The following is a 10,663-nucleotide window of genomic DNA, read 5'->3' on the forward strand; positions in this document are numbered from 1 at the left end:
GTCATTACATCCTCCCCCTCTTAAACATTTGTTCGTCCTCGAACGGGTCTAGAAACATACCTGGAGTCTCGAATAGGCGTGGATATCTGCTCCGCATCTCCCGCTCGGTCTCCCAAGTGGCCTCCTCCACAGGCTGACCTCCCCATTGCACCTTCACTGAAGCTATATCCTTTGACCTCAACCTTCGAAGTTGCCGATCCAAAATAGCCACCGGCTCCGCATCATAAGTCATATCACCCTCTAACTGAACCGTGCTGAAATCCAAAACATGGGACGGATCTCCAATGTACTTCCGGAACATAGAAACATGAAATACTGGATGCACACTCGACAAGTTGGGTGGCAAGGCAAGCTTATAAGCCACCTCTCCTATCCTCTGAAGCACCTCAAAAGGCCCAATGAACCGGGGGCTCAACTTGCCCCTCTTCCCAAACCTCATAACACCCTTCATGGGTGATACCTTCAGCAAAACCTTCTCCTCAACCATAAAAGACACATCACGGACCTTCCTATCCGCGTAGCTCTTCTGCTTAGACTGCGCCGTGCGAAGCCGCTCCTGAATCAATTTCACCTTATCTAATACGTCCTGGACCAAGTCTGTACCTAGGAGCCTAGCCTCACCCGGCTCAAACCATACAACCGGAGATCTACACCTCCTCCCATACAAATAATGACGCCAAATCTTCAAGGCGTGAACAATGGCTGCTAACTCAAGATCATGGATAGGATAGTTCTTCTCATGGGTCTTCAACTTGTGCGAGGCATAGGCAATCACCCTACCCTCCTGCATCAAAACACAACCAATGCCTATCCTTGAGGCATCACAATACACGGTGTAAGAACCTGAAGCTGATGGCAACACTAACACTGGAGTTATGGTCAAAGCAGTCTTGAGCTTCTGAAAGCTCTCCTCACAATCATCCGACCACCTGAATGGAGCACCCTTTTGGTCAATTTGGTCAAGGGCGATGCAATAGATGAAAATTCCTCCACAAAGCGACGGTAGTAACCCGCCAAACCAAGAAAGCTCCTAATCTCCGTGGCTGAGGACGGTCTGGGCCAACTCTGCACCGCCTCTATCTTCTTCGGATCCACCTGAATACCCTCACTGGACACCATGTGCCCCAAGAATGCTACTGAACTGAGCCAAAACTCATATTTAGAGAACTTTGCATAAAGCTTCTCCTCCTTCAATCTCTGCAATACAACCCTCAAATGCTGAGAGTGCTCTTCCTGGCTACGAGAGTACACCAGGATGTCGTCAATGAATACAACGATGAATGAGTCCAAATAGGGCTGGAATACACTGTTCATCAGATGCATGAACGCTACTGGGACATTGGTCAGCCCAAAAGACATCACCATAAACTCATAATGGCCATATCGGGTTCTGAAAGCTGTCTTGAGAATATCTGAATCCCGAATCTTCAGCTGGTGATAACCGGACCTCAAATCAATCTTGGAGAACACCCTCGCTCCCTGAAGCTGGTCGAATAAATCATCAATACGAGGCAAAGGATACTTGTTCTTGACTGTGACCTTGTTCAACTGCCTGTAATCAATACACATTCTCATGGAACCATCCTTCTTTTTCACAAATAGAACCGGTGCACCCTAAGGTGACACACTAGGCCGAATAAACCCCTTATCAAGGAGTTCCTGAAGCTGTTCTTTCAATTCCTTCAACTCTGCCGGTGCCATGCGATACGGTGGAATAGAAATGGGCTGAGTGCCCGGCACCAAATCAATACCAAAGTCAATATCCCTATCAGGCGGCATGCCCGGTAGGTCTGCAGGAAACACATCCGAAAAATCACGTACCACCGGAACAGAATAAATGGCAGGAGTTTCTGCACTAACATCCCTCATAAAAGCCAAATAAGATAGGCAACCCTTCTTAACCATGCGCTGAGCCTTCAACTATGAAATCACCCTACTTGGTACATAGTCTATAGAACCACTCCACTCAATCCTCGGAATTCCCGGCATAGACAACGTCACCGTCTTAGCGTGACAATCTAGAACAACATGACATGGAGATAACCAATCCATACCCAATATCACATCAAAGTCAACCATACTGAGCAACAATAGATCTACTCGGGTCTCCAGACCCCCAATAATCACCACACATGACCGATATACGCGGTCCACAATAATAGTATCACCCACAGGAGTAGATACATGTACAGATGAAACTAAGGACTCACGGGGCATAACCAGAAAATGGGCGAAATATGAGGAAACATATGAATACATGGAACCAGGGTCAAATAATACTGAGGCATCTCTGTGGAAAACTGAGACTATATCTGTAATCATAGCATCTGAAGCAATAGCATCTAGTCTGGAAGGGAGAGCATAGAAACGGGCCTGACCACCCCCTGATCTGCCTCCCCCTCTAGGGCGACCCCTAGCTGACTGACCTCCACCCCGAGCTGACTGGGCGGATGATGAGGTAGTTGGGGCTGTAGTCGGAGGCTGACTCCTCTGCTGAGATAGACCTCCATGACGACGAGGACACTGCCTCCACATATGCCCAAGCTCCCCACACTCAAAACAACTCCCTGGTGCTGGCGGCGGAGACTGAAGGGAACCCCTAGCACCGGGATGACTGGTAGAGGAACCTGGCATGGAAGAGCCCTGAACATGCGGAGCACGGGACGAACTCTGAACTGGAAGGGCACTAAGTGATGAGTGGCCCTGATGAGAACTGTGAGAACCATGGCCAGATAATGCACCCCGATGAAATGGCCGAGCTGACTGAGCCTGTCTGAAATGATGACCTCTACCGTACTGGAAATGACCCCCAAAAGGAGCACCGCTGAATCCACCCTGACCACGAGGCCTCTTGGCCTTCCGCTCAACCCTCTTCTGACCGCAAACCATCTCAATCTACCGAGCAATGTCGATAACCTCATCAAAGGTAGCACCCGAAACTCGCTCCCCGGTCATGAGCAACTGTAGCTGATAAGTGAGGCCATCAATAAACCTCATGATCCTCTCTCTCTCTCCGTGGGAACCAACCAGATAGCATGACGGGCCAACTCGGAGAACCGCATCTCATACTACGTCACAGACATATCACCTTGGCGTAGCCGCTCAAACTGTCTACGCAGCTCCTCCCTATGGGATCGAGGCACGAACTTCTCCAAAAAGACCACGGAGAACTGCTGCCAAGTAAGGGGTGCTGCGCCAACAGGCCTACGCCTCTCGTAAGTCTCCCACCATCTAAGTGCAGCCCTAGAAAACTGAAAGGTAGTGAACGAGACCCCACAAGTCTCCAAAATACCAGCAGTATGGAGTATCCTCTGACACCTGTCCAAAAAGTCCTGAGCGTTCTCTCTTTCTGTGCCACTGAAAGGTGGTGGCTGAAGTCTCCCAAACCTCTCCAACCTATGCTGATCATCCTCAAGCATAGCAAGAAACACAAAATCCTGAGCAACAGCAACCGGATGGGCTGGTGGTGCCTCTGCTGTCTGAAGTCCCTGAATAACCTGCTCGGGTGTGCGAGCGATGGGAGTCTGAGTGCCTCCCCTGGCCTGAGAAGTGGTTGCGGCCGTCGAAATAGAGACTGCCTGAGCAAGGCCAGTACACACTGTCAGAATCTGAGCTAAGGCCTCGTGAAGGCCTGGAATCACAATAGGCACATGTGGTGCCAGAGCTGGTGCATCAACAACCGGAACTTGGTCCTGATCTAGGAGATCTGTAGGTACTGCCCCAACTGCTGTAAGGGTTGTACCTCTGCCCCTACCACGGCCTCTACTACGGCCTCGGCTTCTCGCGGCCCTGGCTGGTGGTACTGGTAGCTGGCCCTCCTGACCGGTAGCACGAGTCCTCACCATCTGTGAGAGAATGAAACAACATATGTTTAGTTACTAGAATCAACAGATTTGCACGACAAGAATTCAAGAATATGGAGTTTTCTAAAGGTTCTGCAGCCTCCTGAAGATAAGTACAGACGTTTCTGTACCGATCTACAAGACTCTACTAAACCCGCTCATAACTCGTGAGACCTATGTAACCTAGGCTCTGATACCAATCTGTCACGACCCAAAACTAACCCCTGTCGTGATGGCGCCTATCGTGGAACTAGGCAAGCCGACTCATTTCCAAAACAAAACGATATTTTCATTTCAAAGAAAATTTCAAGGTTATTTTACAAAAAACCTCCATTTAAAGAGTTCAAATAAAAAAAAACAGAAGTGCGGAAAAAAAAGCCCGACATCGGGGTGTCACTAGCCATGAGCATCTACTATAATCTGTCTAACAATATCAAGGCTAACTCAGCCTGAAAAATAGCTAAATACTACTAGAGGAAGATAAGAGGGAGAAGAGCAGGGGCTGCGATCGCCAAACAGCTACCTTGCTATCTCCAAGAAAATCTACAACCAGAACACTCAATAACCGCTACCGTGTCCAGCTACACCTGAATCTGCACGCAAGGTGCAGGGAGTAACGTGAGTACGCCAACTCAGTAAGTAACAACAATAAATAAAGACTGAGTAGTAGTGACGAGCAATAAAGCATATAACGTTCATATCAGGAAATCCCAGTAAAATACCACATGCTCTTAAAAATCAGGATTTGAATCAAACATCTCGTTTAAACCCAGTTCCAGTAAAAATCAGTTAAAGACATTTTTCCAACAATTTTTCAAACAAAGGCTCGATGCAAAGGTGAGCAAAATGATAAAAATCATAAACATCCCCTCGGGCAAACCTCACAGTCACTCTTGCCACTCGAGCATACCTCACAATCACTCTTGCCACTCGGGCATACCTCACAATCACTCTTGCCACTCGGGCATACCTCACAGTCACTCATGCCTCCCAGTCACTCAGCACTCGGCACTTGCACTCAGTAGGTACCTGCGCTTACTGGGGGTGTGTACAGACTCTGGAGGAGATCCTTCATCCCAAGCGCTATAATCTGCACGGACAACTCACGTGCGATAATAATAAAGTATGCTGCAGGTGGGCAGCCCCGATCCACACTCATCCTCACCAATCAGACCCTCGGCCTCACTCAGTCACAAGTATGCTGCAGGCGGGCAACCCCGATCCACACTCATCCTCACCCATCAGGCCACTCGGGCATTTCAGTAAAACAGGGCATTCGACCCAAAATATTTATATGCATCAAAATAGAGTCATAAGACTGGGTTATGCAGTAAACAAGTATAACCATGACTGAGTATAGATTTTCAATCGAAAACAGTGAGAAGATGATACAAAACAGCCCCTAAAGGTCCAAACAGCATTGGCGCAATGCCCAAACATGGCATTCAGCCCAATTTACAGAAATTCTTTCTAAATCATATAAGTATCAACGGTTTCAACAAGTATGCAACTTTGCAGTTGCTACGGGGCGGACCAAGTCACAAATACCCAACAGTGCACGCCCAAACGCCCATCACCTAGCATGTGCGTCACTAAAAATAGTAGAATGATACAAAATTCGGGGTTTCATACCCTCAGGACTAGATTTACAATCGTTACTTACCTCAAACCGGTCAAATCTCTACCCCGCAAGGCTCTTGCCTCTGGACTCAGCCTCCAAATGCTCCAAATCTATTCATAATCAGTATAATACCATCAATATATGCTAATGAAATGAATTTCACAAGAAAATCTTCAAAATTAGAGCAAAACCCGAAATTGGCTTAAAAATCGCCTGTGGGGCCCACTTCTCAGAACCCAAAAAAAGTTATAAAATCCGAAAGCCCATCCAACCACGAGTCTACCCATACCAATTTTACCAAATTCCGACCTCAACTCGACCCTCAAATCTACAAATCTTATTCCCAAATTTCTAAGTTTCAATCTCTCATTTACACCTCAAAATCATGAAATCTAGTCGGATTACTCAATAATAATTCAATATTATGGAGTAGAAATGATCACAAGGGACTTACCTCAAGTTTTCCTTGAAAATATAACAAAAATCGCCTCTCCCCAAGCTCCAATTTGTCAAAAATGGCAAATGGGACGAAGCTCCCGTTTTTATAATTCTGCCCAGACATCCTCGGTTCTGCCTCGATCTTGGCCTTCGATCGAGGTCCTCGATCCTGGTTCTCGATCGTGACCCTCGACCCTGGGCTCGATCATGCCTTCGATCGTGACCCTCGACCCTGAGCTCGATCATTCCTTTGATCGTGACCCTCGACCCTGGGCTCAATCATGCCTTCGATCGTGACCCTCGACCCTGGGCTCGATCGTGGCCCTCAACCTTGAGCTCGATCTGGGCTTCGATCGTGTCCATCGACCCTGAGCTCGATCTGGGCTCGATTCTGGGCAGAAGCAATTTCCAACAGAAGGAAATTACAGCAGCTGTTCTAGTTTAATTTTTGATCCGTTAACCATCCGAAACTCACCCGAGGCCCTCGGGACCTCAACCAAATATACCAATAAGTCCTAAAACATCATACGAACTTAGTCGAATCCTCAATTCACCTCAAACAACGCTAAAACCATGAATTATACCCCAATTCAAGCCTAATGAACTTAGAAATTTCTAATTTCTACAAACAACTCCGGAACCTATCAAATCACGTCCGATTGATCTCAAATTTTGCACACAAGTCCTAAATGACATAACAGGGGTATTCCAATTTTTAGAATCAGATTCCTACCCCGATATCAAAAAGTCAACCCCCCGGTCAAACTTCTCAAAATAAAACTTTCGGCATTTCAAGCCTAATTCCTCTACGGACTTCCAAATAATATTCCGGACACGCGCCTAAGCCCAAAATTACCATATAGAGCTATTGGAATCATCAAAATTCAAATCCGAGGTCGTTTACATATAGGTCCATATCCGGTCCATTTTTCTAACTTAAAATTTTTAATTATGAGACTAAGTGTCTCATTTCACCCCGAGTCCCTTCCGAACTCGAACCAACTAACCCGATATAACATAATATAGCTGAATAACACAAAAAGAAGTAGGAATGGGGAAAACAGGGTTATAACTCTTGAAATGACTGGCCGGATCGTTACATTTAATTAGCTGAAGAATGGCTATGGAAACAAGACATTTTCGAGTCTGGTCTTTTTCTTAAATCTTATGTTTTAAATTGGATTGCAAACTAATGTGTTTGATGTAAATATAGATGTCACGACCCAAAATACATCTAGTCGTGATGACGCATAACCCAACCCATCAGGTAAGCCAATTAACAACTATCTAATTTAAATGAGATTTATTAAGAAAAGAAATGATAATAAAATCGCTTTTATACACGAATTCCCAAGGACTGTAGTACAAATCATGTGCTTCTAAGATTAGAATTTACAAGCAGGTATGAAATAAATACATCATTTGTCCGAAATGTACATAAACAATTTTTTTTTGTAAATCTAAGGCTACCATGAACGAGGCAGCTATACCCGGAACGCAGGTACGTCTTAAACTCCAGCTCCCGTCGATCACAACAACATCTACATCCAATACCTGCACGCAAGGTGTAGAAGTGTAGTATGAGTACAACCGACCCCGTGTATTCAATAAGTAACAAACCTAACCTTAGGTTGAAAGTAGTGACGAGCTGGAACACCGGTCTGGATCCAACACCAATAGCCAACAACAGTTCATAACAACATAATGGAAGTAATAAAAGAAGTAGCTCAGAGATAAAATGCTCAGTTCGTTCACAGTTCCAGAAAAATAGGCTTGCTTTTCAAGTATATATCAGTGAAAACCCAAATCCTTTACCGAAATCACCAAATTTATGAGTAAGTTTGAAAACTGTGATTTTTCCCCGAAAACTTTTCAACAACAGGTAAGATGTTTCATTATCAAATAGCATGAGAAAATTGCATCTTTATGCCTACATGTCAATATGCAGGTGGAATCATGAATGACACCAAAACCCGGAGTGGCAGAAAGAAATGCATCTCTATGTATGTATCTCAAGTATGCATGTCAAATGCAATGTATCTCAGTGATGAGATCATGTACTCATACTCTCAGAGTACTCAATCTCACTGTCTCATACTTTCTACTCATCATGCTCAATCACTCGATACGCTCAGTCACTTAGTACTATATATGGCCAATTCAGCACAGGGAAGATCCATCCCAATATATATAAGGCCAATTCAGTCACTCAAATTTAAGATATTTTCGGGAAAAACTTTGGTAACATTGAACCCCAATAACGCCTTAACCCAGAAAGGCAATAAAGGCAAGGTTTGTTCGAACCCTCGAACACAACCTTATTGTTTCATGCTAAGACATTTCAACCTTTGCGAATATAAATAATAAGGCAAAGGAAAAATATGAGAGCCGAAAGGAAAAGAAAAGCCTTATATTTATATAATTTTTTACAAAGGCCAAATCGGTCTAAAACAAAAATTTACAACGGCCAAAAACGGCCTCAGAAAAAATGCAAAAGATAAACAAAAAATAAAAAGTCCTAAGTGGCTTGGTATTCATCGGAGGTTGCATCTCCATGCTCGGGATCTTCTCCGTCTTCGGATTCACTTGAGCTCTCGGAGTCTTCCTCAGGGAAGGCCAGCCTTCGGGCCCTGGCTTTCTCTGCTTTGGCATTTTTGATTTCGGCCATAATATCGAAGCCCTGGGCATTAACTCCCTAGAGAGATTCCTTTCGAGCTTGCCATTTTGCATGATCCACCATGCCCTTGGATTTGGTCTGAACGGCCTCGACGTTGACCCTAAGCTGGGCCACTTTACCTCAGATCTAGCTATGGCCACCTCGGATTTGGCTACTTCGAGTTCATCGGCCAAGCTTGCCTTATCAGAAATGGTCAAATCCAACCGACACTGAAGCTCTTTGATCTTCTCGACCTGCACCGAGGCCTTCTCTTTTGCAGCTTGGAGCTGGGGCTCAGCCGACTCCAATTGCACTTGAACGGTTTCTTTTTTCGAAGCTAAGATGTCCATATCCTTTTTGAATTCTTCCGCCTCGGCCTGTATCGCATCCACTTGCGTCTGGAGCTGTCCGATTTGTTCGAGCCTCTACCGGACCTGCAGAATCGGATCGTTAGTAGTTATATCCAATTTGTCTTCACTATCGTGAAGCACTCGGAATACATGCTCGATCATCTCGGCATGCTCATCCCGAGCCGTTACAAAATCTTCCTGAAGCTTCTCACTGAGAAGCTTGTAGGTGTCACTTTTCTCAGTGAGGTCCCGAACCTCAACCTCGTGCTCCTCCCGGATTCGGAGGAAAGCCTCGTGATGCAACATTGAAGCCTTCAAATAAGGAATAAGATGCTAGAATTATCTACAACTCCGAGTTTAAAAGAAATAATAGAGAGACACTCGAAGTTACCCGATTCAGAGCATGTTGGGCCTCATTAAAAAGGCAAACGGCTCCCACCGTGTTCATCACTACTTGGTCTTCCTCGGTCACCAAGGATCTAAGGTAGTTAGCAATCCCCACGGGGGGAGAGAAAATCTGAGCATCCTCCGAGATAGAAAGCATTATATTTCGCCTGCGGTCGGGGTTAACACTTGGGTCCGGGAATCGGTCCAACAGTTTTGGGCTCGATGAAGAACCGGTAGAGCCCGATGACGGTACTTTCTTTGGTACCGGTAAACCACCAAACCCGGTGACATCCTCCAAGGCAGCGGACTCAAACCCATCCAAGAAGCCATGGATATCAGTCGCCCCCTGAATACCTTCGTAAGAACGACCTTCCAACATATTGGACTCACAGATCATAGCGTCCGAAATATGAGGAGGTCCAGAAATATCGATCACTCCGAGCTCGTCCCTCAAGACATCTTCCGCTGCCCGGGAAGCTTCGCCCCCGGTCTCTCTCTCGACCATCTCAGCTTGGGACGAGGTGGCCTCAACTCTTACTGGTTTAGGAACTTCGGCCAAAGCTCCTTCATCAGCCTCCGCCAGTTCGGAGGACTTTTGTATTGAAGCACCAGCCCACACACAGGCCACTAATTTGGAATTATCTTCTTATTCTCCTTCTTCGGGCTCGTCCCTTAATCGCCGGATTAATTCCGAAGGCATAAAACCAGTGTTCCCCTTGGGCTTGCGAGACTTCCTCGTCGATTTTTCTTTTCCGGACCCGGGGAACTCGGAGCCCATTTTCTCTTCTTCTCTTTGGCCTGCTTCGGAGCAGGTGGAAGGACTTCTTCATCACCAGGTGGGGGCCTCATTGCAACATCTTTCCCGAGGCCTACAAAGGAAAAAAGGGGATAAATAAGAGAAGAATCCCGAATGATAATCGTTCTAAAAGAGAAACTTACCATGATTGCGGGCCTCCCACCGACCTTTTGATAACTCCATCTAGGCACGCTCGGAGTATGGTCTCTGCGACACCAGACCCTCGACCCATTGCTTGAGTTCCGGAATCAGGTCCGGCATCTGGGCCACAACTGCAACACCAAAAACATAGATGAGGAAAGAAGATAAGAAGTAAAACAACAAAATTGAATATTCAAGGCAAAATACTACTCACGATTCATGTTCCATCTCTTAGGAAATGACATGTCTTTAGCAGGGATCAGGTCTGAAGTCCTTATTCGGACAAATCGGCCCATCCAATCTCAGTTACGAGTTTCATCTATGCTCGAGAACGGGGCTTTGTTGGCCCAGCGAGCAAGCTTGATCAGCCCTCCCCGATAGAGTCGGGGACTGTAAAGGCGCGTAAAGTGATCGAGGGTGAAAAGACATCCC

The sequence above is a fragment of the Nicotiana tabacum genome, chromosome 14, assembly GCF_000715075.1.
Source record: "Nicotiana tabacum cultivar K326 chromosome 14, ASM71507v2, whole genome shotgun sequence".
NCBI lineage: Eukaryota > Viridiplantae > Streptophyta > Magnoliopsida > Solanales > Solanaceae > Nicotiana > Nicotiana tabacum.